This window comes from Spea bombifrons, chromosome 4 (genome assembly GCF_027358695.1).
Source record: "Spea bombifrons isolate aSpeBom1 chromosome 4, aSpeBom1.2.pri, whole genome shotgun sequence".
NCBI classification, from domain to species: domain Eukaryota; kingdom Metazoa; phylum Chordata; class Amphibia; order Anura; family Pelobatidae; genus Spea; species Spea bombifrons.
In genome coordinates, this window is record NC_071090.1 from 56,678,611 (window position 1) to 56,705,265 (window position 26,655).

The 26,655-nt window shown below is 35.5% G+C and overlaps 1 protein-coding gene and 1 long non-coding RNA gene across 2 annotated transcripts in view; both read right to left on the reverse strand.

Annotated features, from left to right (window-relative positions):
* The window catches only part of GRM8 (glutamate metabotropic receptor 8), a 366,995-nt gene that overhangs the window by 297,251 nt on the left and 43,089 nt on the right, over window positions 1-26,655 (reverse strand). The gene's annotated exons all lie outside the window — the stretch shown is intronic.
* Window positions 25,522-26,333, reverse strand: LOC128492609 (uncharacterized). The gene is made up of 2 exons (XR_008354113.1): window positions 26,152-26,333; window positions 25,522-25,907 (listed from the first exon to the last, which is right to left on the reverse strand). It is a non-coding gene; the product is annotated as an uncharacterized LOC128492609 (long non-coding RNA).

The window sequence follows — 26,655 nt, forward strand, 5'->3', positions numbered from 1 at the left end:
GTAGTCATGTTACTGTTAGCACGTTGCAGCCGTCTAAAGATTTCCATGTAAAATTACCAAGCTCAATGAACCAATAATAGCACCTCAAGGAATCAAATTCTTGAATAAATGTTCTTGTCTCTAGGAAACATTTTAATGATCACAATGCAATTGCCATCTGAAAACTTTTCATTGCTCTCTTGCAACTCCATCTCTAACTTAATTAAGATGCTAGCTTTTTAATTCCCCTATAAAATCTTTTGCATCAGATTATCTTTGCCATCAAGTGCAGTCTGGGTGTTATAGTGGTTTGTTAATGCCACATAGAATGATGCAAATTCATTCGATAAATTTCACAAATTGATCTCTCATAAAAAACATATTTTCGAAGCACCCACAATTCAGGACACAAAACCTGGTTATATATTTTAAATGCGCAGAGTGGGGATTGCTTTCATGTGTTCCACTGCAAGTTATTCAATTTGTGCTTTTTTCCTCCAGTATTATTTTATGGCTTACATTAAACCTTTTTTCTATTTCTGCAAAGTAAGTTAAACTCTCATAGTTCTAGTGCCCTTCTCTGTAAAAACGTTTATGCATTATAAAATGTATTTAGTTTGAAGTAGAACGCATACATTCCATACAATATCAATTATTCTTGTGATGGAACATTTTCTTTCATTTTATAGACTGTAAATTGTAAAACCCAAGTACAGTACCAGTTTCTTGAACAGAAATGTTAATGGCTTGGAAAGATAATATATTGTATCATAATTAACAACGAAGAACTATTAAACGTGTGCCCTTTAGAGTTACTATTTTCAACATGTGGAAAGATATGATAAAAATTACCTGTTGCAGTTTCCAACTGATTATATCAAATGGCAGGAAATAAAATATTGACATTTGGTTTATGTATATACATTGATGAGAGCAAATTAAGAAATTCAAAGGCAAAACAGTATGCCTACAAGAAAATAGCCATATTGTTGGCTAGACATGACTCTGATTTGGACAATAATAAAAAAATAACTAGCCACATATAACATACATACACATATATTGAATTTCCAATAACCTGCTGCATATTCCAGGGGAAAAAATGGAAAGGAAATAGGTTGTGACACGTCGATGCCAGTGGCCTATAGATAATAGTTGTGCAGCGCTGGATTCACGCAGTTGCGTGTTTAACGGTTAAAGTTTGCCACCAAGTGTACCCAATGAGCGGTAATACGTTAAAGGATTACAACAGCTGAGGGAGCACAGTGAATATTTATGGGTTTCGACAAACCCCAGATGCCAAGTCACCATGGCAACAATAAATCACTTCCTGGGGACTATGGTCTGGCAGGGGAGCCTCCAACACCAGCACAGATGTCCCCAACCTCCCACTGGGCTGGGCATACAGCGCTCCCTCAGTCCTAGCATGCCAAGTCTGAGCGTGGTGATATGACATCATCATTCCAGACACTCAGATGTAAGCAGAGTGTGGGGACTACGAGGGAGCAGAAGAGTATGTTAAGTATGTTCATTTGTGTGTATATGTTAGTATGTTAATGTGCGTGTAATAAAGCGTTTTAATTAGTGTTATTTTTTTTTTCAACAATACTGTTTCTCTGCATTTTCTGACTGGCTCCTAAATTCCAAATAAATGTGTTGACCCCTGTAAGCGTGTGTGTGTGTATATATATATATATATTTATATATATTTATATATACACGTATACACCCTATATGCAAATATACATGTATTGTTTGTATAGGGTGTGTGTTTTCTGTAGAATAGAGGCCATACTCTCAATACTAATTTGTGACATTCTATGATTCTATTGTAGCAAAATTACAAAAAGTCTTGCACGGCACATAGTTTTCAAGACCTTATACATCTCTTCTTCAAATGATTTGTCGCAGAACAATTATCAAAACATGTATACCTTCAAGTGATGAGCAGGGTGAACTCTGCAGGGAGTATTTGAGAAAAGTGGTAAAAGGCCAATATGACCTTCAAGCCGCGATGAATCACCACAGATTCACCATATCAGACATCAATACAAGGACTCCTGGGGGACAGCACATTTGCTAAGCGATTCAAACTCTTGACAAAATCTGCAGCATTAGTTTACTCAATTAAATGTTTAAAAATACATCAGAGAAAAGAATTAAAATGGTAGTTCAAACAGTAGCATTTAAAACCAATAACTTTAATCTAATTTTTTAACACATCGTAGTAGCATTCACAGCATTCTCCCAAAACATGCAGATAATGTATTTGTGACTAGGCCATAAGGCCCAAATTGCTTTGCCCCCCAGTACCCTCTGTAGCTCACCCTCCCTCTCAGCAGTTACTGCCATTTTAAAGTTACCCTTTCATCAGTGATCACTAGGTTGTTCACATGAGCATTTTTTCCCCGGATACCAATATATTTCACACGTTGCTGATCCAAGCATTAAAACTATTACTTGGCAGTATGTTGGTTGTATACAGGCCCAGCCTGGCCATCCGACCCACCAGGCCACTGGCTGACAGCCCCCCATAATCATCCAATCTGTCGCTCCAGCTTCAGTGTGCGACCACCTGCTGTATATGCCCAGCCTCATGATATGTAAGCATTTAAATGTTATTTGTGGGCATGCATATCCAGCTATGCCAGGGCTGCTCCTTCCTCATATATATATATATATATATATATATATATATATATATATATATATATATATATATACTGTAGATGTGTGTGTCTATATAAATTAGGTTTTATTGGAAGGCAAACAAAACTCTTAAACCAGTGGTGAAACTGCATTATGTCATGCATTATGCATTATCTTTTTTCAGGAAACTCTCTAATTTGTTGCTTTACTTTACAGTCTTCATTTACAGCGATTGACTTCTTTAGCAAATGTTCAACAGATTTGCTATAATTTGTGTGTAATAGATTACCCACAAAAGGTCTCATAAATTTCTTTAATCACACATGTTTGCCTGTCAAATTGCAAATAGGTATTTGGTACATGTCCAGTAAATAAACAGTGACCACCCAGAGAAGTAATTAGTACACAAGAATCGATTGAAAGCTATTATTCATTCAAATGCAAGTTTCTTTATGAACACGTTTAAAGTGTATTGTCTTTTTTCAGCATTATCATTACTATATACTGTTTTTTCTTTTCACCATAAAAATACTATACTAAAAAGCTATTTTTCTGTCTAACTTTACTGCATAGTTTGACAATGGTAGCCAACAAGAAAATATTATCTACTGTGCTAAGGAAGCTTAAGGAATCATATGGGTTAACTAACCTTTAACAATGTCTATTATATTGGTAACCCCAGAATAATTCTACAATTTTAATTCTATAATTTGTCAGATCTGCAGCAAAATAAAAAAAAATCAGATCTTGCTGCATTGACTATGCAGTTTTGAGCCCCTCCTGAAAGAGAAACACATCAGTATCTATCAACATCCTTAGGTTAAGATGAGTTTTGCTGATGCTATATTGAGCAATTCGCCACTCAAAACAGTACTGCAAGGTTGACTTTCATATTGTATAGTTAATATGGGGATATAAGGCTTTTCATCTCACTGCATTTCTTGTTTGTAAACTCAATCTCAGGAAAGGAACATGGACAAGAAAGTTTAAAATAAGTAACTTCAATCCTATTTACCTATAAACCTAAGGCCCTTTCTTTCATGACCATATCCACTCTCCAACAGGCAGAACCTTAACTAGTTAAGTTCTCCCCAAGCCCCATGAAAAATGGAGATGTGACTAATGGCCTGTCCAAACCCCCATTTCTTCCCCTCTCTCCCTATTGGGAAACAAGTGTTGCCATGATACAAAGATGTTTAATCTAATGGGTGGCCCATCCAGTGGTGGTGCTACTATTTAAGCACACTAAGGTCCCTGTTGGTATAAAGGCTCTTTTAGAAAAAGTGGAAAGAATTAGATAGATTCCTCATAATCATTGTTTCTTTTCTTTAAACAAACTGCCAGTCTTAAGTATTGTTTTAGTCTGAAATATTGTGTTACGTTATCTATCTATAATTATTTTTTGAATCATGTTTATAACAGGTGGGGCAACTCTAAATCTTTTTGTGTAGGATCTCCAGAAACCTAGAGCCATCCCTTGGATCATCCTTTCTCTCCCTTTGCCTTATCCAGATCAGCAATCCCATCAACTTGTATGTTTTTTTGTCTTCTTCGCAGCCATAGCATGTTGCCCCCTTTTGGTCACAGTGGCTGGATAAGTGTCTTGGTTTTTGTGCCTGAACAGGCTTGAGGATGTAGTTCAGCTCATAACACCCCAGGCCACCAATACTCTGTTGATCATTGTGACATATCTGCTGAATCCAGTGGTCTAGGATACTGGCAGGTTTAAGAAAATTGTGACCAGTGCTCTTTTACAAATTTGATGTCATATATCTTATTTGGGTCTGGATGTAAGCTGCAGTAAGGACAAAGGTATAGATGTCAGCAGTTTTGTGTCTGTGTGCAGCTGGCAACAGTGAAAGCCTTAGTGATACCTGAGAACTCTTCAGGCTTTGGGAGAGGCATTCTAACATGCCCCCCCATTGCCCCTTAAACAACAGTGTGCCTTGCGATGTCAGTTGCGCTCCCCACGAACGCCGCTGGACTGCCCACCACATCAGCAGGACCTCCTGCCTCCATCCTGTAAGGGGGGGCTCCGGGTAGCCGGGGCCCTAAAGATCACAGCAATGGTGATTACCATATAGAGAAGCACTGATACTGTATGGGTAAAGAAGCTAAGTTAAACCAAGCAGTGGTAGTGTTCTGATTACATGAATATTTTAATCTTGACAAACATAATTCAAATGTCATTGTCTGGTCACGTTAAGTGGTAGAACCGCTGTGGGCCTCGCCCAATATGGCCACATCTGCAAAAGGTTATTCAAATTGATGAATTATCTAAAAATGCAAAATATTTCCAAAGTCACAAACTTGCTGGACAAAACTGACAGTAATGTTCTATTTGCTTCACATTCTGATTGTGAAGCAAATAGTGAAGCAAATTGTGAATGTGAAGTAAAGCATAAAAATAGTACCAGCAGTAAAATAGGTTATCACATAATCACGTGTCACTCCTTAAATTATGAAATAAGGGGCATCACACTCTGTCAAGTCATTGAATTAAGAACACCAGCACTTAAAGGGGAAGTCCCATGTAAAATAAAATATTTCTCTTATGCATTAAATAGAGTTCTGTATACAGTAATGTAGTTTAGCACTGCTTTTATTTGCAGACTGTGATATTCTATGTGACTTTCCCTTTTCAATGCTAATGAAGTCTGTTTCTCCGAAGACCCTCATTAATCAGAGTGTCAAATTGGCTGACTAAGACTAAAGCACTTTCATAAATACAATGTTTGCAATGTCAAAATAAGCAAATGTCTTTTTAAACAAAAGTAATATAGCAATGTTATTTGTTTTTTGTTTTTATTAACATCGCATTAAGTTAAAGCACCAAGATGCTCCTTAGATTCTATGACACATGAGTCTAACAGTATATAATTCTTCCTAAACAGCCAGCAACTGATGTGATGCATACTATACAACAGCAGCATGCATAAAATTGGCATTAGCCTTTAGTTGAGTTAGAACATGACCACAAGTCCTTTTATCTTTTGAGACATCTTTTATTTTCTTGGTACTTAGCAGTATTGAAGATCCTGTTGTAGAAACACTTGCAGGAAAGTAATTTTGTAAGTGTAATTTCACAAGAAGTATCCTCAAAGGTTTGATGAGAATTATATATAATATTGTTTAAAATGGATCAGAATGAAAAGTGTTGCAACGTGTTACTGCAGTAAAAGGGATGTGAAAATAACTAACGGGGGAAAAAAAGAGGAGCCACTTTTCCGTAGTCGTGGTCTGTTTCTCACTGTGAAAAACATAATAAAAATCCTTTGGATAACAATTTTCAAAAGCTCCCTTGATCTATGCCTAGGAATGCTCCAGCTCTTTGAATGCTATTCTGTGTTGTGCTACAAAGCCTATGACATTTTTTTGAAAGAATTTTACAGAAAGTTTTCTAAAGAAAAAAATCATAAAGAATGAATATAATCTGAGCATTACTCCATGCCGATTTCAATAAAGATAACTGATATGACTAATATCTGAGATACGTATGTTAAAAGTGTTCTGCAAGATGAACTCCAAATTACTTTTTTTTATATTCGAACTCATGCATGTAGTTTTAGTGAACAATGTGTGTTTTGAGAACTTAATTCCCCAACATTTAGCACGGATTAATTATGCACAGAAATGAGCAGATGTTTCCTCCAATTCACTAATTTAATCAGGTATAATTATTCATAAGCAAATTGTAAATATCGTTAGATTTAACTATTCTGAAGGAGTAAAAACACGTGCCATATTTACAAAGCACATAAAACTCAGGGGAATGCAGCTGATTTCACTCTAGATAAGTTGCTGAATGGGAAATAAACAATTTTATATACGGAGTGTATACAGCTAAGTGGAGCAGTTTCTCTCACTTTTATTAGCCTCACCTTCCCACAGTTTAGACTTTTTGCCTCTGTTCTATTCGAGTGATTAGTGCTGTTAAGTGCAAATTAGTGCAAATCTGATTCAGATCAGATTCAAATCTAGCATGTCTCTCGTTTGAAACTTACAAATTGCTTCCCCTATGATTAAAATTTCCAAAAATGTAAATTATTAAAAGAAAAAAAGAAATAAACAGCGACCCTAAGACCTCAATAACCAATAAGAGACTGCAGATTAAAGAACCTGGAAATTATATTGCCCTCCCCTCTTTGCCATCCCCTGCTACTGAGGGTTGCAGAGTTGAATTAAAATTTAAAAAAACATAAACCCCCAGCTAAATATGTACTTCTTTCAAAAAAAGGAAGGAGAATGTGTGTGACATCCCCACTTGCTACACATTCAATTTAATTTCACTGCAATTCATAAAGCATAATAATTTAATTTATTACTGGAACTTTGTACAGTTGTGTGAAAAAAGTACACCCTCTTTTAATTGTATGTTCCTTAGTAGGTCTAAAATATTTTTATGTAAATACATCACCAGATTGTTATAAAGACGAGTGGGCCAAAATTCCTCCATAACGAAATGAGAGGCTGATAAGATCATAGAGGAAATGATCACTTAAAGTTATTGCTGCTAAAGGTGGTTCTACAAGCCACTGAATCATAAGTTGTACTTAGTTTGTTTACACATGGCTTCTTCATTTTGGCTTTATTTTTGTTGAATAGATCATGACATAGTAAAATATGCCATGTATTGTTGTTCATCTGAGGTTGTTTTTACCTATTTGTTAGGCCTGCTAATAGATGATTGTTATGCCCTGATATGTAGAATTATAGAATTCAAAGAGGATGTACTTTCTTTTCACACAAATGTATGAACCTTCACTCTGTGACTATGAAATACAGATGTATCTGCAAAGACAATATTTTACAGCCAGATGTGTATCCAGTGGCACATTACTGATCTAACAATGCCATTTCTTTTCCTTATTTTTTTTAAGCAAAAAAGATCAAATGCAAGGCGCATCTGCTCGAACATATGATGCAGACATTTCTTTGCAAACATCTGATTTATTTTGGAGGTATTATAACACCTTGTGAAAGTTCATGCTATTTTAAGGAAATGCTTCACTCTTCTCGTGAGTTTCTTAATGAGAACTGTGAGTCATAATGTGTGTTTCACTAATCATGATATATCATGCAGAATATTATGAAGATACTCTTATTAGATGGAGTATGCTATTATTTGAATACAGAAAAATAAGAAGAATTAATCGAACCCTTCACCATAGTGAACTTACTCCATGTCATGTGCTGGCATATGACATCATAATGAACAGCAGCTGCAAAGGTAAGTGGTTGTGAGAGTCATTTCATTAGCCAGGTTGAAATAATAATAATAATAATAATAAAAGGAGGGCATTAATCAGAGAGGCAACAGAGAGACCAAAGATAACTCTGCATGTGCTGCAAAGCTCCACAGCAGAAATAGGAGTATTGGTCCATAGGACCACTTTAAGCCGTGCACGCCACGGAGCTGGGCTTTACGGAAGAGTGGCCAGAGAAAAAGCCATTGCCTAAAGAAAAAAAAAATCACATTTGCTGTGTTTGAGACTGGGGTGCAGGTTCACCTTCCAGCATGGCAATGACCCATACTGCTAAAGCAACACTCGAGTGGTTTAAGGGGAAACATTTAAATGTCTTCGAATGGCCTAGTCAAATCCCAGACCTCAATCTAATCTGTGAATATGTGGTATGGCTTAAATATTGCTGTAAACCAGTGGAACCCATGAAACTTGGAGGCACTGGAGCAATTTTGCCTTGAAAAATCCCAGATATGTCAAGGTTATAGAGATGTAACACAAGAGACTTGCAGCTAAAATTGCTGCAAAAGGTGGCTCTACAAAGTATTGACTTTGGGGGTGAATAGTTATGCACGCTCAAGTTTTCTGGGGGGTTTTGCCTTATTTCTTGTTTGCTTCACAACAAAAGATATTTTTCATCTTCAAAGTAGTAGGCATGTTGTATAAATCTAATACATTCTAATTCCAGGTTTTAATGCAACAATATAGGAACATTGCCAAGGGGGGGGTGAATACTTTTGCAAGGCAGTGTACATTCCTTTGCCTGGATTTACGCCACTATTTTAGGATTTGGATGTAGCATTTTCATGTGCACAACCAAGTTGTCATATTCTATTCCTAATTGTGCTCCATGCACAATAGAAAGTTAACTCGAAATTAGGTGATGCCCTTAAAGTAAAGAGAGAAAGAGAGGGAGTTCTTAACAACCCCAGATCTGTCAGAATGCCTCACTGTAATACATCTTCATCTGACAGGAGAAGCTTTGCATCTACTGAATGGTCATATGCCTTTAAACTGTCAAACACCCAAAGGTATAAGTCCACAAATGGTATCCTATTACCCACATAGACAATAACCCTAACCCAACCTGTCATTTGCTGGGAAACCAAGGCCTGTCGCTACTTTCAACCCTGGAAAGCATGGGAGAGCTGGTAAACTTCAGCCCATTGGGCAACCCCAGCTGGCGGTGGCATTAAAAAGTACATATTGTTGTTGTGATGGCTGTATATGGAAATGCAAGTTAAGTACTCTATTAAGTGGTTGCAAAGTTCATACCTGCAAAGCATACAATAATTTGAGCACAGCAGTTTTTAAGTTAGTTGAGCACCTAAGTTCATTAAATGAATTGAAATAAACTCACTGCAGCTCAAAGAAGGAAGCTACACTTTTAGATTTATAAGTACAGACTAAAGTTGCAGGTTCATTCAGATCAGCTCTTCCTCCCTACAGTATATATCTGATCTTTTCTAGGTAAAACTGTTTTTATAATATGAGAAACAGGACTATTATCCATTATCCATTTGTCTGTGCAGTCTGATTTATATTCCTTACCAGCTTTCTATGCTCTATCCTAAGCTCACTACATATTATTATATAGTATGTCTTCCCCTCTGTCATTGCAGTATCTCCAAATAGTATTAATATTATGCTTATCATTGGTTCAAAGAAAATATCTTAGCAAAATATTAGCTGTGCACTGGGTGAAATTTACTGAATTGCAAATGCATTTTTCACATTTGCAATTATTGTGATGAGTTTTGTATACAGCTCTCCAAAGCATTTTATGTTTGTTAAATTAGTAAACAGACCATCAATGTTTTAACACTATGGTCTAGCTTTACAAATAGAGAAAAAACATCCAGTTATAAAAGCATAGCTAAACAGAGTAAGATCCTCGGTTAGATCTATATACTAGAAATAATGGGCTTATGTGAGTGAGGACGTGTTTCCTTTTTCAGCACAATAACACATTCTGGTCTACTGATTTTAGCAACAAAGAAAATAGATCTATAATGCTCATTAGAAAAGGTCACATATGAGATCAGAGATAAGCACAAAATAGCACAAAACAAAGGAAAATCAGCTACATAAAAATAACAAGTGTAGGTAGAATGTGGGTTTTGAAATTCACAAGATAGACAGGAACGGGGAAATGAGACAGGGAGAAGTTTGGAGGAAGAAGGAAAAAGGAGAGCTTATGCCATTTTAGTTGTGGCAGGACATGGTGGGGGAGAGTAAAAGTACAAGTAATTAATTTATCCCTATTATTTTGTCACCTGCTGCCTTAACTAGTTATGCTTCAATAGAAAATGGCCTTCCCCAAACTGTTCCCACAAAGTTGAAAGCATAGCACTCTCCAAAATGTCTTGGAATGCTGAACGGGGACATATTAAGACGATTTGAACAATGCTATTCTTCCAACTTTGTGGGAACAGGTTGGGATGGCCCTTTTCTATTCCAGCATGATCCATAAAGACATGGTTTGGTATGGAGGAACTTGAATGGCCTGTACAGAGTCCTGACATCAACCCCATTGAACACATGGTCAGTGCCTGACCTGTAAATTCCAATTGAAACAATCCAAAATCTAGTGGAAACCATTCCCTGAGCAGTGTTATAGCTGCAAAGGGGAGACCAACTACACATTAATGTATTTAGAATGCAATGTCATAAACGTCCCTGTTGGTATAATGGTCAGGTGTCCCAATACTTTTGGCCATAAAGTATCAGATGGGGAAGCATTCTTCAATATTTTATCCTGACCCCTGCTAGATGATTGTAGTTGTAGATTGTTAGATAATTCAAGTACTACCTATTGTACATAACCCTATAAAGGATTGTACATAACCTTTTAAAGGATTTAAAAGGATTTTCTTGTAGATTATATAGCAGAATTCATGGTGCCGTCAATTATGGCAAGTCGCCCAGGTCCTAAAGCAGCAAAGCAGCCTCAGACCATCACACTACAACCATCGTGTTTGACTGTTGGTGGGATGTTTTTATTGTGGAATGCTGTGTTCGCTGTACTCCATATGTAACGGGACCCATGTCTTCCAAAAGTTTTCGAAATTTTACTTATCAGTCTGCAGAATATTATCCCAAAAGCCTTGGGATCATTAAGATGTTTGTTGGCAAATGTGAGAAGAGCGTTTGTGTGACTTTTTGGTCAGCAGTGGTTTCAACTCTCCTATGGATGCCATTTTCTGCAGTTGCTTTCTTACTGTGGTACCATATACACTAACCTTATTTGAGGCAAGTGAGGCCTGCGGTACATTACATGTTAGTCTGGGTTCTTTTGTGACCTCCTGGAGGAGTTGTCAGTGCGCTCATGGAGGGATTTGGGGAGGCCGGCCACTCCTGGGAAGATTCCCTACACTGTTCCAGGTTTTCTTCATTTGTAGATAATGTCTCTCAGAGTGGTTCCTTTGAGTTCCAGAGTCTTATAAACAGCTATTCCATGTAACCAATTCCAGGCTGACAGATGTCAATGACTTTGTTTCTCATCTGTTCTTGAATTTCTTTAGCTAGCAGCATCATGTGAGACTTTTTAGCCTACTTCACTTTGCAAGATAGGTTTTATAGCTTTTTTCCTCTATACATGAAATAATCATTTAAAAACTGCATTTTGTGTTTACTCTGGTTCTCTCTGTCTAATATTAAAATTAGTTTCATAATCTGAAACATTTAAGTGTGACAAAAATGCTAAAATAGAAGAAATCAGGAATGGACAAGTACCTTTTTACAGCACTGTATATACTATTGTTATGATTTCTTGCATTGATTTATAGCCATAGTTGCACAATTTTTAAGAAATGGGATGTGTGTATACTGTTTATATTTGGGTAATTCATCCAAGTCAAAGCTAGAAATGAAAATTTCTTCTGAAACCTGCAATTTGTTGATTTATTGATATTGATGAGTTGTTACTACCAACAAAAAATGGTAGCTGAAAACAGTATCTATTTTATAAAGCTATTTATTACTTGGAATTGTTTCATACATTTTTGGTATGTAAATGTATCCTTAGAAACCTGGCAGATCTATATTACACTAATAGATTAATTAAGAGAAACACCCATTAATAAATGAAAGTTCAGAAATATTTGGCATAATTAATGACATAAAATATACACTTTGCTATATTCATAATTAAGGTTGTGTGGGTTTACCGGGAACTGAACACAGATATCTTTCAAACCTTAAACAGAATCAGAAAAATAAAGTCTATTCCGTTTGACATTTGTACCATAAGTGCTTCAAAGTGTCAACAGGGACCCACATAAAGATATTGCACAGAAACTCTAATATTGTGTGTTTTACTTAGAGAAACTGATATACTATTATGTATAGCTCCAAACTGCTTTGAGCAGTTTAATACCAATAAACTATATAGAAGATAAAATAATTGCATTTACCCTTTTTTATTACAGCACAGAAAAAATGATTGGATAAACACAGATGGGAAGAAGATCACACCTTAATTCCTCCAGGCTTAGCTTTTGATTTAGTTCCAACATAAAGATTATAGTAGATCTGAAACACTGCGGAGCTAGAAAAATATATACATTTACAGATATCAGTTTGCTTAAAATGTTCCGCACAAACCACCAAACAGCATTACATAGTTGATGCACTGATGATAACTGCAGGATAAAATAAGCGCAGAGATAAAGTTTCAACCTCAGGCAGATAACCACATCAAGATCTTTAGTCACAGAAAAGGGCAGTGTAAGTCTCTGCCAACCAAATTAATAAGTAGCTTCATTTTCGCTTCTCTTAACCTTTGTGATATCAAGCTCATGAAGAACATAATACATTTTAATACGGTTCATTGGCCAGCACATATCACTTTATCCTGTTAATTATAAAGTTCTTTTTGCCATGGAAGCATAACTCTTTCAGATAGCTCTTCTTCCCCTGATCTCCTTGTGGATATCAAAATACGGAAAACGTTTATGTCACCTAGTGGACATCTACTTGGTCTATGGTACAATTATGCTAAACAGAATGTTAGTGCTAGATCATAAAAGGACATCCTAATTACCCTATAAAAGATGTAAACTAAACATTAAATCCACTTAATTGCTTGTCTCACGGCACACTAGCTTGCAAGTTCATTTGAAAGATTATATTCTAGGCATACAGCTATCTGAATGCCTATCGTTTCAGTTCATAACTATGAAACAATGTTAAAAAAAAATACAAAAAATGAGTCAACCGAGTGGTTCGCTTTAGAATGCAGACAGCGCCACATTGAAATGCAGTGCTAAGAATTGACAGTTTGTTTTCAACATGTCTTATTGCAATAAGTAAAATACATATGTATTAAATCTAATGAAACAAATCCCTTGTTCCTCAGGATAATTGATAACATGCAGTTCCTGTGCCTTTTATTTATTTTGTAAAAAAATGACTAACAGTAATCTTGTATTTGACAGAATTTGTTCCAATTTCTGTGCAATGCAGAATGCTTTGCACACAAATTGAAAAGCTGTGTTGATTATTCTTGTTGGAAATTGCCACCTGGGGCACACAATAACCAGATAGTTTTCTTCCAGGACATTCTTAAAGATTGCAAATAGTTCAAACTGTAAACTCTGAAAAATGTGATTTAATCGGGCCATTTTTCATGAAACATACATGGTTAAAAGCATTCAGTTAAAAATTCAGAATCCTTCTTCCCATTTCAGCCAGTACAGCTAAATGTGAGTGCCCTATTTTTCAAATGTTCTTTCATAAATAAAACGTATAACAAAACATAAAAAACATAAAAAGTATGTAATAAGTTTTAATTTAGAAGTAACATTTTTTTTCCATTTATTCTCTAAGAATTTGCTATCTGACTGCCAAGGTAATGGGCCACAGTAATGCTTCAACACTTTGGTAACAAATAGTTAGTGAGGATGCCTTGGGGTCTTTTTAGCATGTTTGCACCCTTTAATTCTTTCTCCCCAAGGAGACATCGCTCTTGCTCCTTTGTAGTTATCATTTACTACATTTGGAGATTGTACAACAAGTTAATAATGTTCCTATGCAACTTTTAAGATCTACTTGTGCCATATGTGTTATTTTACCGGAAACACCACTAGGATCACCAGTATATAGGCAATTGAAAGACCCTGGATATGACATTGAGAATTAGTGTAATACATAATTCATGCACCAGTCGCATGAAAATGGGAATTTGAGGCCAGAATAAATGGTAACAGGGCGTTGCATATACACATGTTCATATATAAATATAATGTTTTCCGTGACTTTGAAGGGTTTGGAAAGCCCACAGCAACTGTTAAATATTAATGTTCAACATTTAATCACACTTTCATTAATTTTACATTACCCAATATCATTTCTAAACACTAAATCAGAAAAAATGTACCCTTTGAAAAATGTATAAGGACCAGTTATGATTTAAATGGAAAGTAGTAGCTACACTATGTGTCCAAAGGTATTTGAACACCTGACCATCAAAGTTGCATGAGTCTATTGGATATCTTATTCTTAAACCACTATGGATTTGCGACCACTTCATTGCAGCTATAATAGTTGCCACTCTTCTGGGAAGGCTTTCCCAAGATTTTGGAGTGTTTCTGTGGGAAATTGTGCCCATTCAGCCAAAAAGAGCATTGGTGAGGTAAGGCACTGATGTTGGACCAGAAGGCCTGACTCACAATCCACATTCAAATTCAAAGGGCCTTCCCCAAACTGGCGCCACACTCAAAAGTGTTACAGCTTACTTGAATGTAAGACTGTATATGTCTTTGTTAAATAAATGAGCTACATGTTGTATAATTCCTGCTTCTCTACATATTTGAACTACGTGGGTTTGAGGAATCCTGGGTGTTTTGGAGCTATGCCAGTGAACAGCCGATCTCATTTAAAATTTAGGCAATCTCTAGGAAGTGCTACACAGATTGCTTGTAAGACGGTGTCATGCTATATATGTTGTATTTTATTTTTTCATGTTATGTTCATGGTGCTTTATAGCTGAGCTTCAATAATATCACAATCATATCACTTACAGTGAACCAGGGTAGGTCTAGCGGGGCAGAAATGTAATAAACTGACTTGTGTCAAAGGAGGCATCCGATGAAAGCACCATGTTTATAGTCAACAAGCTCTTCAGTACAACCCATTTTACTGCCAATGTTTGTCTATTGACATGGTAGCCTATGTGCTTGATTTTATATATCTTTAGCAATGAATGTGGCTGAAACACCTAAACTTAAAAATGAGGAGGGGTGTCCACATACTTTTGGTCTATTGTCAGACTGCATCACCCAGCTGGGACAGCCCTGATTTATTATTATTATATTATTAAAATTATAATTTTAAGACAGGCTCCTGACATCAGATTTTCAAGTGTATGAAGCAGTTTACTACGTATACATGTATATCTGCTTGACCTGTACATTTCTCCCATTTAAGTACGTGTAAAAGTGTCATCATGTTATTAGTTTACATGCAGTGGTGTATTCTCACCTAAGCCAACTATGCCTAGGCTGGGGGAGAGTAACCCCTATTGCCTCAAAATGTGGGAGATTACTGCACTGTTGCTGAATGGACCTGTTACTAGGAATTTAACTCATCTTCCCAAGTGGCCCATTAACTCTATGGAGACCTGCACCAAGCAGCAAAATCTCCATTATAGCAAGCCGTCATATCCTGTTGTTCGAATGGAAGGCGGGTTTGGAAGTAGGTGCTGGGGGTGTTAAAACAGGTGGCCACATTTTTCTACATAGACCTTCTAACAGAAACTACATGTAGTAGAGAAAAGTAGGATGGACGCCTTTGTTAAAGCATGCCTGCAAACTCTTCCTTTAAATTAGCAGACTAAAGCAGATGGAGGATCGTTTTAAACATGTACGAGTGACGCAGAAATCCATCAATAAATGTGGCCCAGAGTGTGGCAATCTGTTTTGACATACAGTATATGCACATGAAGTAATATAAACAGTAAAACTGACATATGTAAGCTGTTGCCATGTTTGTAGGGGTTGTTTGTAGAAATTATTTCCATAAAAACATATTTTAAAAAAATCCATGTTTAATGGTTTATTTTTTATCATTTAATAAAAGGCAAATGGTGACCACCCTTTGCTCTCAAAATAGCATTCATTCTTCTGGTAGTATCTGCCTGTACATCTCAGCATTAAACCCTTAATTCTGACTAAATCCCAACTCCATTTGCAAAAATGCAGCCCCAAACTTGCAAAGAGTAGAATTTTCTACTTTTTTTAAAGCCTTCTTACCTTACAGCTTTTTTCACACCTGCTATATATATATAGTGATCTTGTTATCAGTTGCTGCTCCTTCCATGGGCAGAAAGCACTGTCCTCTAGGGTATTACAGTATGTACATCAAAAGGGGCAGCTTTATTTCAATTGTGGACAAGTTCCAAACAACAATTAGTTCACTCATGAACCAAGCAAGACAGAAAAAAACATAGCTCAAATAGTGTCTTTTTCTAATTCAAGGATACTAAACTAACAAAACCCAGCAAAATTCATTTAGGTCTCGCCAACCTTTAGCACTCTCTTACTTGTGCTGCACTAAGCGGGTCAGATTTTATTTTGGCCCTACAAACCCTGCAGCCTGGTATTTTGAGCAAAAGTAGAGGCTACTAAGGATTTTGAGACCTAACTACCTCCCCTCTGCAACTCTCCCATACACAGTGTGTGTGTGTGTGTGTATATATATATATATATATATATATATATATATATATATATATATTCCTTTAGCTCACCTTTACTACTCACTCTCCTGTAATACTTGGCACTTTTACCTATTGAGCAGGGCCCTCCTCACCTGTTGTTTCCGTAAGTCAAATTGTTATGTTATATACATCTTGTTATGTCCTGTCTACCCATTGTACAGCGCTAGTGAATATGATGGCACTATATAAAACAATAAATATTAAAAATAATATATGAATGGCTTTGATTAGTCTTCTTAATAAATTTGAATAAAAATTTTAATTTTAATAAATTTGATTCTCAAAATCTGTGTATCACAATTCAGTACTTAATTGATTGGAAACATTCACCCATATCCAAAAAGTGCAGAAAGTGGCACATGAGTAAGATAAGTAAACTGATCAGATGTAGATAAATAACAGGGCAGAGGGAAAAAAAGAGTGTGTCCCTGTGTCCTGGGATGGTTTTCTTTTTGTTTTATGGTTTATTTTTCAACATCTGTTTTCTTTTTACTTAGTATATAACAGAAGGGCTGGTGCGTACTGCATAGATGTATAGATGTACACACTGTGTCTGCTAGTACCACAATATACCCAAGGAAATCAACAAGAAACATTGTGAGAATATAACAATTTTATTTGACGGTCAGAAACAAAATAATCATTTAAGTCATGCATGTGTGTATTCTCATTTTGCGGGTCATGCAAACTGTTCAGGGTTTTGTCCACACCTAGTGCTTACTATAGTTTACATAACTTTTAACATTTTTTAATGTTTTCCCGATGGAAGATACTACAGCAAAAAAAAGATATATAGCTTTTTTATTATTAATCCTGAAGCTGCAGAATAAAGCCAACACCCTATGACACAGTTTGAAATGAAGAATAATAGCAGTCTTGTTCCCTGGATAATTACTGATTTGAAGATAAGACTAAAAATCCACTTGTTATTTCTGGATTTGTGTCTGTAATACAAAAACACACCGTTCTTTAGTACACGAGACTGGAGTAATGATGAAGATGATTGCAATGGACTCCAACTTGACAAACCGGCTGGTTGTCTTGAAAGTCTTTATTTATTGTGAGGTTAAAACTGGGAACTCTGATGGACTGGTTGGACATTTACTGAATGTACTAACATCAAGCAATGTAATAAACAATGCTTATAATTTACGTAATATATTTATATCAAGGAAAGCTATATTAAACCCACATAAATGCTGTTTGTTTTTCTTTTCATTCATACAAATTCACTGCAATAATCATATTTATACATAACCAATGCATATGGGTATTCAGTTTGGCTTATTGGTAGCCAGATATAAATGAGCATTTCATGGCATATTAAATCTCCATTTGTGTCCTCTTACATGTCCTTGCCTTTTGACATAAAGAAAGAACAGCATAACCTCATTATGCCTTGCAGGAACCTTAAGGAAATCTAAGTTTGATTGGAAAGTTGAATATCTAGATTCATATTTTTTTTCCTTTAAATTATTGGATAATCACCCAGCTTGTAAAACAAAATTTGGGGTTTAGCATAATTAAACTATAAACAATACAGTACTGTTCACTAGACTTGTGCATTCAGATTAAAATTTTATCGAAATGCTTCAATTTATGAAAATCAGCAGGGCTCACAACATAGCAAAATAAAACAAAGCAATTTTCGTTTTTTTGTTTTCTTTTGTTATAAGTATAAAGTTAAGGGTGAGCCTAGTATTAATGGCCCTTGGGAGTGTGTATTAGAGTGAGTTTGTGAGTTAGTATGTGTGTGTTATTTACCCAAGGAGGAACATCAAAGTAATACTGCATCAGTGTCACTAACCCTAGGCTAACTCCTTCATATAGCACTTTTAAAATGCTAATATCATGCTTAAAAAATATCTCTGCATCTATAAGGTTCCTCGTATTACTAATTTTTTATTATGATGTTGGATTCTATAAGGCAAAGTGTAGAGTTTTCGGTAAAATTAGACATGATGTGTCAGATCCCTCACTAACAGATGGCCGTATATAGTTTATTTTCTTTTATCATTCTTTAAATTTCAGCATTCTTACTGAGTAATGACTGAGTAATTAATTTCCAATGAGTTGTTCTGACTGCAACAGGCAGATATTTTTCTTACATCAAGGTTTATATTTTGGGAATATTAACATTTTATTTGAACATAAATATAGCTGAAGACATCATAAATAATACAATAGGGATATCATGGCCTGACATATTTGGCAGTTTCAGCGTTAAGGGAAAGCTTTCATGAAGACTTATTTACCTTTCCACTTTTTAAAGGATCAGTGGTCTGGTGAGACGTAGAGACATCTATCCCACAGCTAAGTCTTGATGACATTTCAACCATATAACTAAAGTTGGGTCTAGACAAAATTTCTTGCAGTCAGACTCCACAAATGTTCATCTTCCATAAGACTGCAAAGCCAAACCCCATTCCCAAACTCAATATATGCCTTTTGTCTTTCCTCTATAGTCATGTGAAGGCTATATGGACAATGGAAGGTGCACACGTTTACTGTGCGGCAATAAAACCCTCTCTAATTCCATGAAAATATAGGCAATTATTATGTTTGATAAGCATTTCTGGCAATGGTTTCTATTACAACTGCACTACATACAGTATATACAGTATTTGTAGACAGAGTATATAATGTAAAATATGTATATAAGGTTTTCCATTTTTGGGAATTACTATTTGTTATGTGTTTTGTTATTTTCACTAAATATCTAAATGTCTCAGTGGCCAAAATTAAGATGAAATCACAGCTTCTCTGTATTTTTGTTTATTTATAGTTTAGTTGATTTTTTTTAGACCAAAATTTTACACAGATGGCAGTAAGACGATGGTACTTGGATGCTGTAGGCTCTGAGTTCTTGTAAAGATGGAGAAGAAATAGACCTTGACCTTCTAAACATTAACCCCTTTGCATTATCAGTTACTACATACTAGCATCCCATAGAAGACACATGCTCCTAGCACTCATGTTTCAATCAGGCCTATTGTGAGTATATGTATAGGGAGCAAAGAATACATGGATTTACTATACTATACAATTATTGTCAATATACTGAGAAAACGCTTAAAGATACACATATACACAATGTTGCGTTGATCAGCTATACACTTCTGTCATTGTAACCAGCATAATTATCCTTTTTTGGCTCTTCCCCACGATCACTAAAAAATATTGTAAAAATATCAACTGCAAGTTTGCCAGCCATTTACAATTATTTTTATTCATAATATGTTAGCATATTACTAACTTCATTACTGGAAGTCAAGTTTATTAAGGTATTAATGTTAAGCAGATTTAAGAGAACAGAATGTAATATGTTTAAACAATCTATACTTGTGCTGTGACAATTTAGTTATATAAATTAGCTTTACTAACAATCAAAATTCCAATTTTTATTACTTTTTATGTAATATAAATTAGTGGCCTGCAACCCAGCAAAGTGGGAGAGTGAAAATGCATCAGAAAATGATTTAATTTTAGTTTAATTTTATACTAAATAAAGAAACTACCATTATTTGTCTCATACTTATGAGTGTAACTACCCATAAACTACTCCTCATTCACATTTATAATCCAATTTTGCCTCAAGTAAGATTATTTCAAACCTTATTTATACAGTTTCCGTCATCATATACTATTAAGGTTAACCTTTATCGCATAGTTCATCCGCTGATATAGTATGCTTATCTATACCGATGAAACATGAAATCAGACGATTCGCCTGTCAATAACTCAAAACCTCACCATTTCATCACGATCAGTGACATCTCTTGCTAACAGCCCCCTCCCCAACGTCTCGCAAATGCAGCCATATCCAATTGAACCTGCCCTTTGCCAATATTATCTTGAGGGGAAATATTTATTTCATACATTTCGAGCATGATTTCTCTGTAAGTTATGTTGGCTAAATGAACATCCACCCTGTCCCTGAATCTACAGCCATAATAATTTATACTACGCTACATTATGCTACATATTATAGAACTAATTGTGTATAAATGTTGTGTGATTGATAGCTTTATTTCGTATAGTAGTATTATTGCAGTGGGGGACACGCACTGTAATTACAGTTTTGTGTATAATGCTCTGGAGGGTTACTGGTACAGTTCCTTGACGTTTTTTGATTTGATAACTATATGTGCAGCACAAGGCTGAGTGCCCAGGGATAGTCAGCCATCCAGTATTTAAATGAGCTACTTTACCTCCATGAACAAGGGTCGAGATGAAGTCATTGGTCAGAAATAATAGTTGCCTGAAAACTCCACCCGTATGTAGTCATACAATGGGGTTTATTCACTTAAGGGGAGTTGGTAGGAGAGTTTGCAGGAGATTTGTGATTTTAACCTTCTCACTATTCAATATGAAGTGCAAACACTGGCACGTTTCTCCAGTAAGGAGGACCGAACTGTCCCTACATTGTATATAAATAAATGTGTAAGGAGACTTACAGAAGAAATAAAGAAATTGATTAAACTATATATTAAACAAGGCTATCCAAGCTTTTCCTGTAGCAGAAGATCACCAGGGTAGGACCTCTATAATGAATTGTGAAGTCAATGAGCTAAAACACAACTCTCTTGTCAACTCTCCCCTTAGATAATAGACTCTATTGTCTTGTAATAGAGGAACGTCACTATTAATTATAAAAGTGTCAGCCCTTTAAGTGGGGAAGAACCTATTAATATCTTGTCAATTGACAAAAAAGTAAAAAAATGTTACATATTCCCCTCAACTGAGGCCAAATGGACCAAAGTATTTCGCTGAGAGAAAGGAACTGCTCTATACACACAACACAAATGTTGTGCCTAATGGGAATTATTGTATTTTATTTGTTTCTGGTCTAGTTAGGAATCTGATTATTGTTTGCTATATGAAAAGGAATATTTATATTATAATTTCCATTGAAAATGTATATTAGGTTAATTTGGAGTGGGTTTTTTTTTGCTGTAGTTTTTAAAAGACATGCACATAAAACAATTTTACTGACTGCGTATGGTATACTACGATGTAGTCATTAGATCATTATAATGGGGTTTTGATACAGTAATGGAATTGTGATAAGCAGCTTCATTGAATGAGTATATTCTTTCATGAATAACAATTATGCATGAGAATTCCAAACTGTGGAAATAATTCACAATTGTAAAGTGATGTTTTCACTGACAAAGTCAGTTCCTGTGATATGTCCTTAAATTCAGAATCAGGAACCACATATATTGGTTTTATTTATTTTGAAATGGTTGAAATGCACCGGAGAAACCAGTTAAGGACCCTTGTCTTAGAAACACTACATAATTAGTCCCCTACCTGACCTGCCCTAACCTACCATTTCCTTACACCCTTGTTTAGCCACCCAAGCATGTCGATTTTCTTCAAAGGGGTGGTGTAAATGAAAAGGGAGGAATAATCACACACATCAGCACAAGGATGTTGAAAGAAAACAGACACATTTAAAGGTATTGTTGTTCCTATTGTAGTAGAATGATTTGTTCAAAATACTGTTTTTCTAGTGGATTACTTGCCTAAAACATTGTGTGTGTGGTGACGCTGTATGCAGAACTATCAAAATAAGGACTTTAAATTAAGACATGTTTATATCTGGTATTCTTATATTGAAACTAAATACATAGAGAATACAAATAATTGTAGCAATTAGTATAGGAGTCACATAGTAGTACTAGTGGAATCATTAGACAGGTAGGCTTGGTGAGCTATTACTGTCATTTGGGTCTCTTAAATGTCAATTTTCTATACACATTTCATTTTCTAAAGAGTAACTGAACCTTCTTAAAACATAACTAATATATTATTCTGGAATCTCATTAACTATTTTATTCTTATTAATTTGTTCGCATTTTATTTTTATTTTTTTAAACGGGATGGGAAATGCAGATTTGAAAAAAGGAGCAGATGTTTTCATTTATATTAGCCAGTCACATCTACATTAAGTAAATGTCAGCTTTTTTTTTGCAGTTTGAAGCTAAATTATAAGAAAAAAAAATCTTATTTGTTGTTACGGAATGCATATTGCCTGCAGAGAAAAAAATGGGGCTTGAAATATATTAAAGCTAAAATAGCTAATTTAGCGTATTGTTACTGCAACAAAAGCACTCACTTAAACAGTGACAGCTGAACTATTGCACAAATCAGCTGATGCATTTAACCTTGACATTAAAAGACAATTTCATTTAACAAATTTACTAACAAAATGAGATTGAAAACCGGGGCATGTAGCGGACTAAAAAGATATAAATCGTATATCAAATGTCATGACAAAGGTAGACTTGATCATTAAAAATGACATTTCTAACTGGAAGCAACTGCAGGAATTGAATTAGAAACCTTTGCAGATTTTTTTTTCTTTAAACCTTTGTTTCATTTAGCCCTTGAATAAAAAAAAATGTAATTGATCTGTGGCACACTTCCCCTGTATTTAGTTAATACACAGTGTTCACATTCTGTGGAGAATTAAAACTTAAATAGATTACCAACAAATAATGTCACATCTACTTATACATTTATAATGTCATATATATCTATTATGGAATCATTCCATAAGCATCCAATCTACCACTCCAGTGAAAGATCAGGTGCTGCAGTGTGTGCCCATCGGCTGGATATACCCTGCCGCACACTAGGTGAGCATAAAAACATAATTTTCGGCTTCTCATTTCCAGCCATATTGCCATGACCACCAATCTGGTCCTATTAGGAACACGCCTTATGTGTATACTATAGGCATACCTTTCTAAGCATTCCAAATGACCTAGCTGACTGTAAAAGTCTTCAATAATTAAACCATTATTAGCCTACCATAAAGCTTATATTGAAATTGGAGTAAAAACTACAGACATGAGCGAGATTCAACATTACTAGTGCCCAATTAAGCTTTTACTCCCCTGTTAGGTTACTGGTAGCCATTTTGGGGGGGGTAAAAAAAGGGGGAGATGGTTAAACATCCTGCATCACAGATCCAACTTTCCCTAAGGTAAAACAGCCCCATACTAATTACACTGATAAAAAAAACTCCTTTAATATGACTGATAATGACTTATCTGATGACTTAATATGACTGATTATCTATTCAGCAGAAGTTACAGAGAAATGTAAACATACATGATATATGCATAAGGATGTGTTTAATATAATACCAATATTGCCAAGAACCAAATAATGACTGGTGTCTTTAAACAGAAAGAAATGAGCAAACTAGGTGGGCATATCTAGGAGTTACATACACCATATGACCAAAAGAATGTTGACACATAACCATCACACCTATTTGAGCTTGTTGGATATTCCATTCCAAAACCATGGGCATTAATATGGAGTTGCTATTGCTATTGCTATTAATATGGAGCCTTCGTGGCTCCACTCTTCTGGGAAGGCTTTCTACAAGATTTGTGAGCTCAGATACTGATGTTGGACGAGAAGGCCTGACTCACAATCAACATTCTAATTCATATCAAAGGTGTTTATTGGGGTAGAGTAGAGGGCTCTGTGCAGACCACTGGAGTTCCTCCACACCAACCTCGTCCAACCATGTCTTTAAAGGCCTTCCATTGTTCACAGGGGAACAGTCATCTTAAACTAGTTTCACACATAGTCCAAACCCTGAAAACAGCCCCAGACCATTATCCCTCCTCCCCAAACTTTGCAGTAGCCACTATGCATTCCGATAGGTGTTGGTCTCCTGGCATCCACCACACCCAGATTGTTTCATCAGATCTTTAGCATGTGTGCAGCTGCTTGGCTATTGTACATTTGTACATTGAGATGGCATGGCTATGTGCTGCATTTCATACCTGTAAGCAATGGGTGTAGCAAAAACATCTAAACCCAATAATTAGGAGGAGTGTCCACATATGTTTGGTCATATATTTTTCAAATTACATGGCAATGATATTACTTTACTTTGTTCATTTTACTTTTTTCCCAAATTATATTTTTCAAATTACATAGGAATTATATTACTTTATTTTGTTCATTTTTGTTAATTATTTTCTGAATTGTAATCTTAGCTTTTTAGTGCTTAAAATAGAGAAGGCGTGTGTTTCCATTAGTTATAGCTTAATGCTTCTGAGGAGCACTCAGCCTGAACTTTCAGCCTTGGAGGGAAGCATAACAAACATCAGTTTGATACACTTGTGAAGATTTCTTTTTTTAGTTTAATGGTACACATAGGCAAAATGCTTCCAAAAGTTTTTTTGTAACAAACTGTGAGTATCATGCATAACATGATTTCTACTTTAAAAGAACACTAAAAGATCTCACAGTAACAATGCTTTACATTCTTATAGTCCCATTTTACATATACTACTGCTTAGTTCCAAAGTACATGACCATTAATTAAACAGAAAGAAAAAAATAGATATTAATGCAAACATTTGGTGCCCTAATCTATAAATAAACCATATATAACTAAAAACATCCACCTTCGAGCCCAACACTTAACTCCTCAGCTTCTCAGAAAACCAAGCATTACCCAAAGGAAGCCAGCTACTGTATACTCCCTTCTAGTATCCAGCAGAAGAGTCTGGCTTGTGTGTCGCGCGTATAGGGTCTGAGTAACCTTGTGTCACTCCTCAGTTTTGTTGGCAAGTTTGCCTTAGAATCAAGTACATAATTTAAACTTTGCAAACCTTGTGTTTCTCATTGCGAGTTGTATATAGCTTGGTGAATCACTACTATCACTAAGCAAAAAAAAATGAGCTCCTCATAACTTCATAACCAATAAGGTTTTTAACTATTTATAATGGACACAAAAGGAAGTTAAGGTAGGAATAGGCGGACCCTTATCCTTCTCGACGGTAAATTATTAGCCACACACAGGGTAGGAGAAGAACGACCGCACCCATACATACAACCCTTTGGTTAGGATCACATTTTTAAATGTAATTCATTCATTTTAATTTTTTTAAATTTGTAAGATGGAACTTTGTTTCAACAAACATGCAACTTGAAGGATAGTAAATTCCAAGTTGTGGTTTTTTTTAGCTTGAATCACCAAAGGTTGATGCAAGTTGAAAGCGGTGTTGATGTGAGTCGAGGATAGTTTAATGCATGTTGGCAGGTAGTAAATATGTCAGTTGGACATTTTGTTCTTTTACATCCTGTTTTTTTTAATCTAATAATCATTGTTCCTTTATAAATGCTATTATATTGACCTTTATGTATCTTGCTGATAAGGCCAAGTGGTCTGTTAAGATAGCATAAATATCTTTACACAGGCTAAATAGTGTTATATTTGGGGCTGAATAAGTATATTAATTCTGAGAATACGCGTCCTCAGATGTGGCAGTGAGTCTCTGTTACTTCTGGGTTTATTTAGAATCTCCTAGTCATAATGTCCTGGTTTTTGAAGGAGTGTTATTTTCACACGAAACCAGTATATTTGATAAATAAAATCTTGCACCTGCTAGTACAAGGACCAGGTGTAATTAAAAATTGACATTTTGACACAGAACTGATCCAAAGCATACCACTAAATTGACTAATGGTTTAAGTGAACATTCAATCAATGTTTTCTACTGGCTATCATGGTCTCCAGACTTAAACCCAACAATATATTTGTGGTTTAAACTCAAGAAAGCAGTGAACAGATTAAAGATTTAAAAAAAATGAAAGGGTTAAAGAATTCCTCCCTAGAGGAATATTCACAAATCATTAATGATAAGTGGCACAAGATAATAAACACGTTATTTACAACATCATTAATCCAAAGGTTGAATTTGTGAAGTTCTGAAAGCATAAATAAGTTTGATCAATATTATTATTATCAAGTTTTGTTAAGATTTTTAATAGAATTGCTTATGACGGAAAAGGACAAGGATTTGCAAATTGCAGTTCTGCAACCTGATTCTAGTTTCCCACAGCAGATCTGCCCAGTTACTCTCATGTCTCCAAGATATGTTTGTAATGACTGTCCCTTCAAGTATCATTTTATATTACCTCTACTATTTACGATTATATCAAGCTTGGGATGTAAACATTGATGGGCACTCCCAGGATCTGCTACACCACAGAAAAAACTAAATGCCATTTTTATGAATGCTC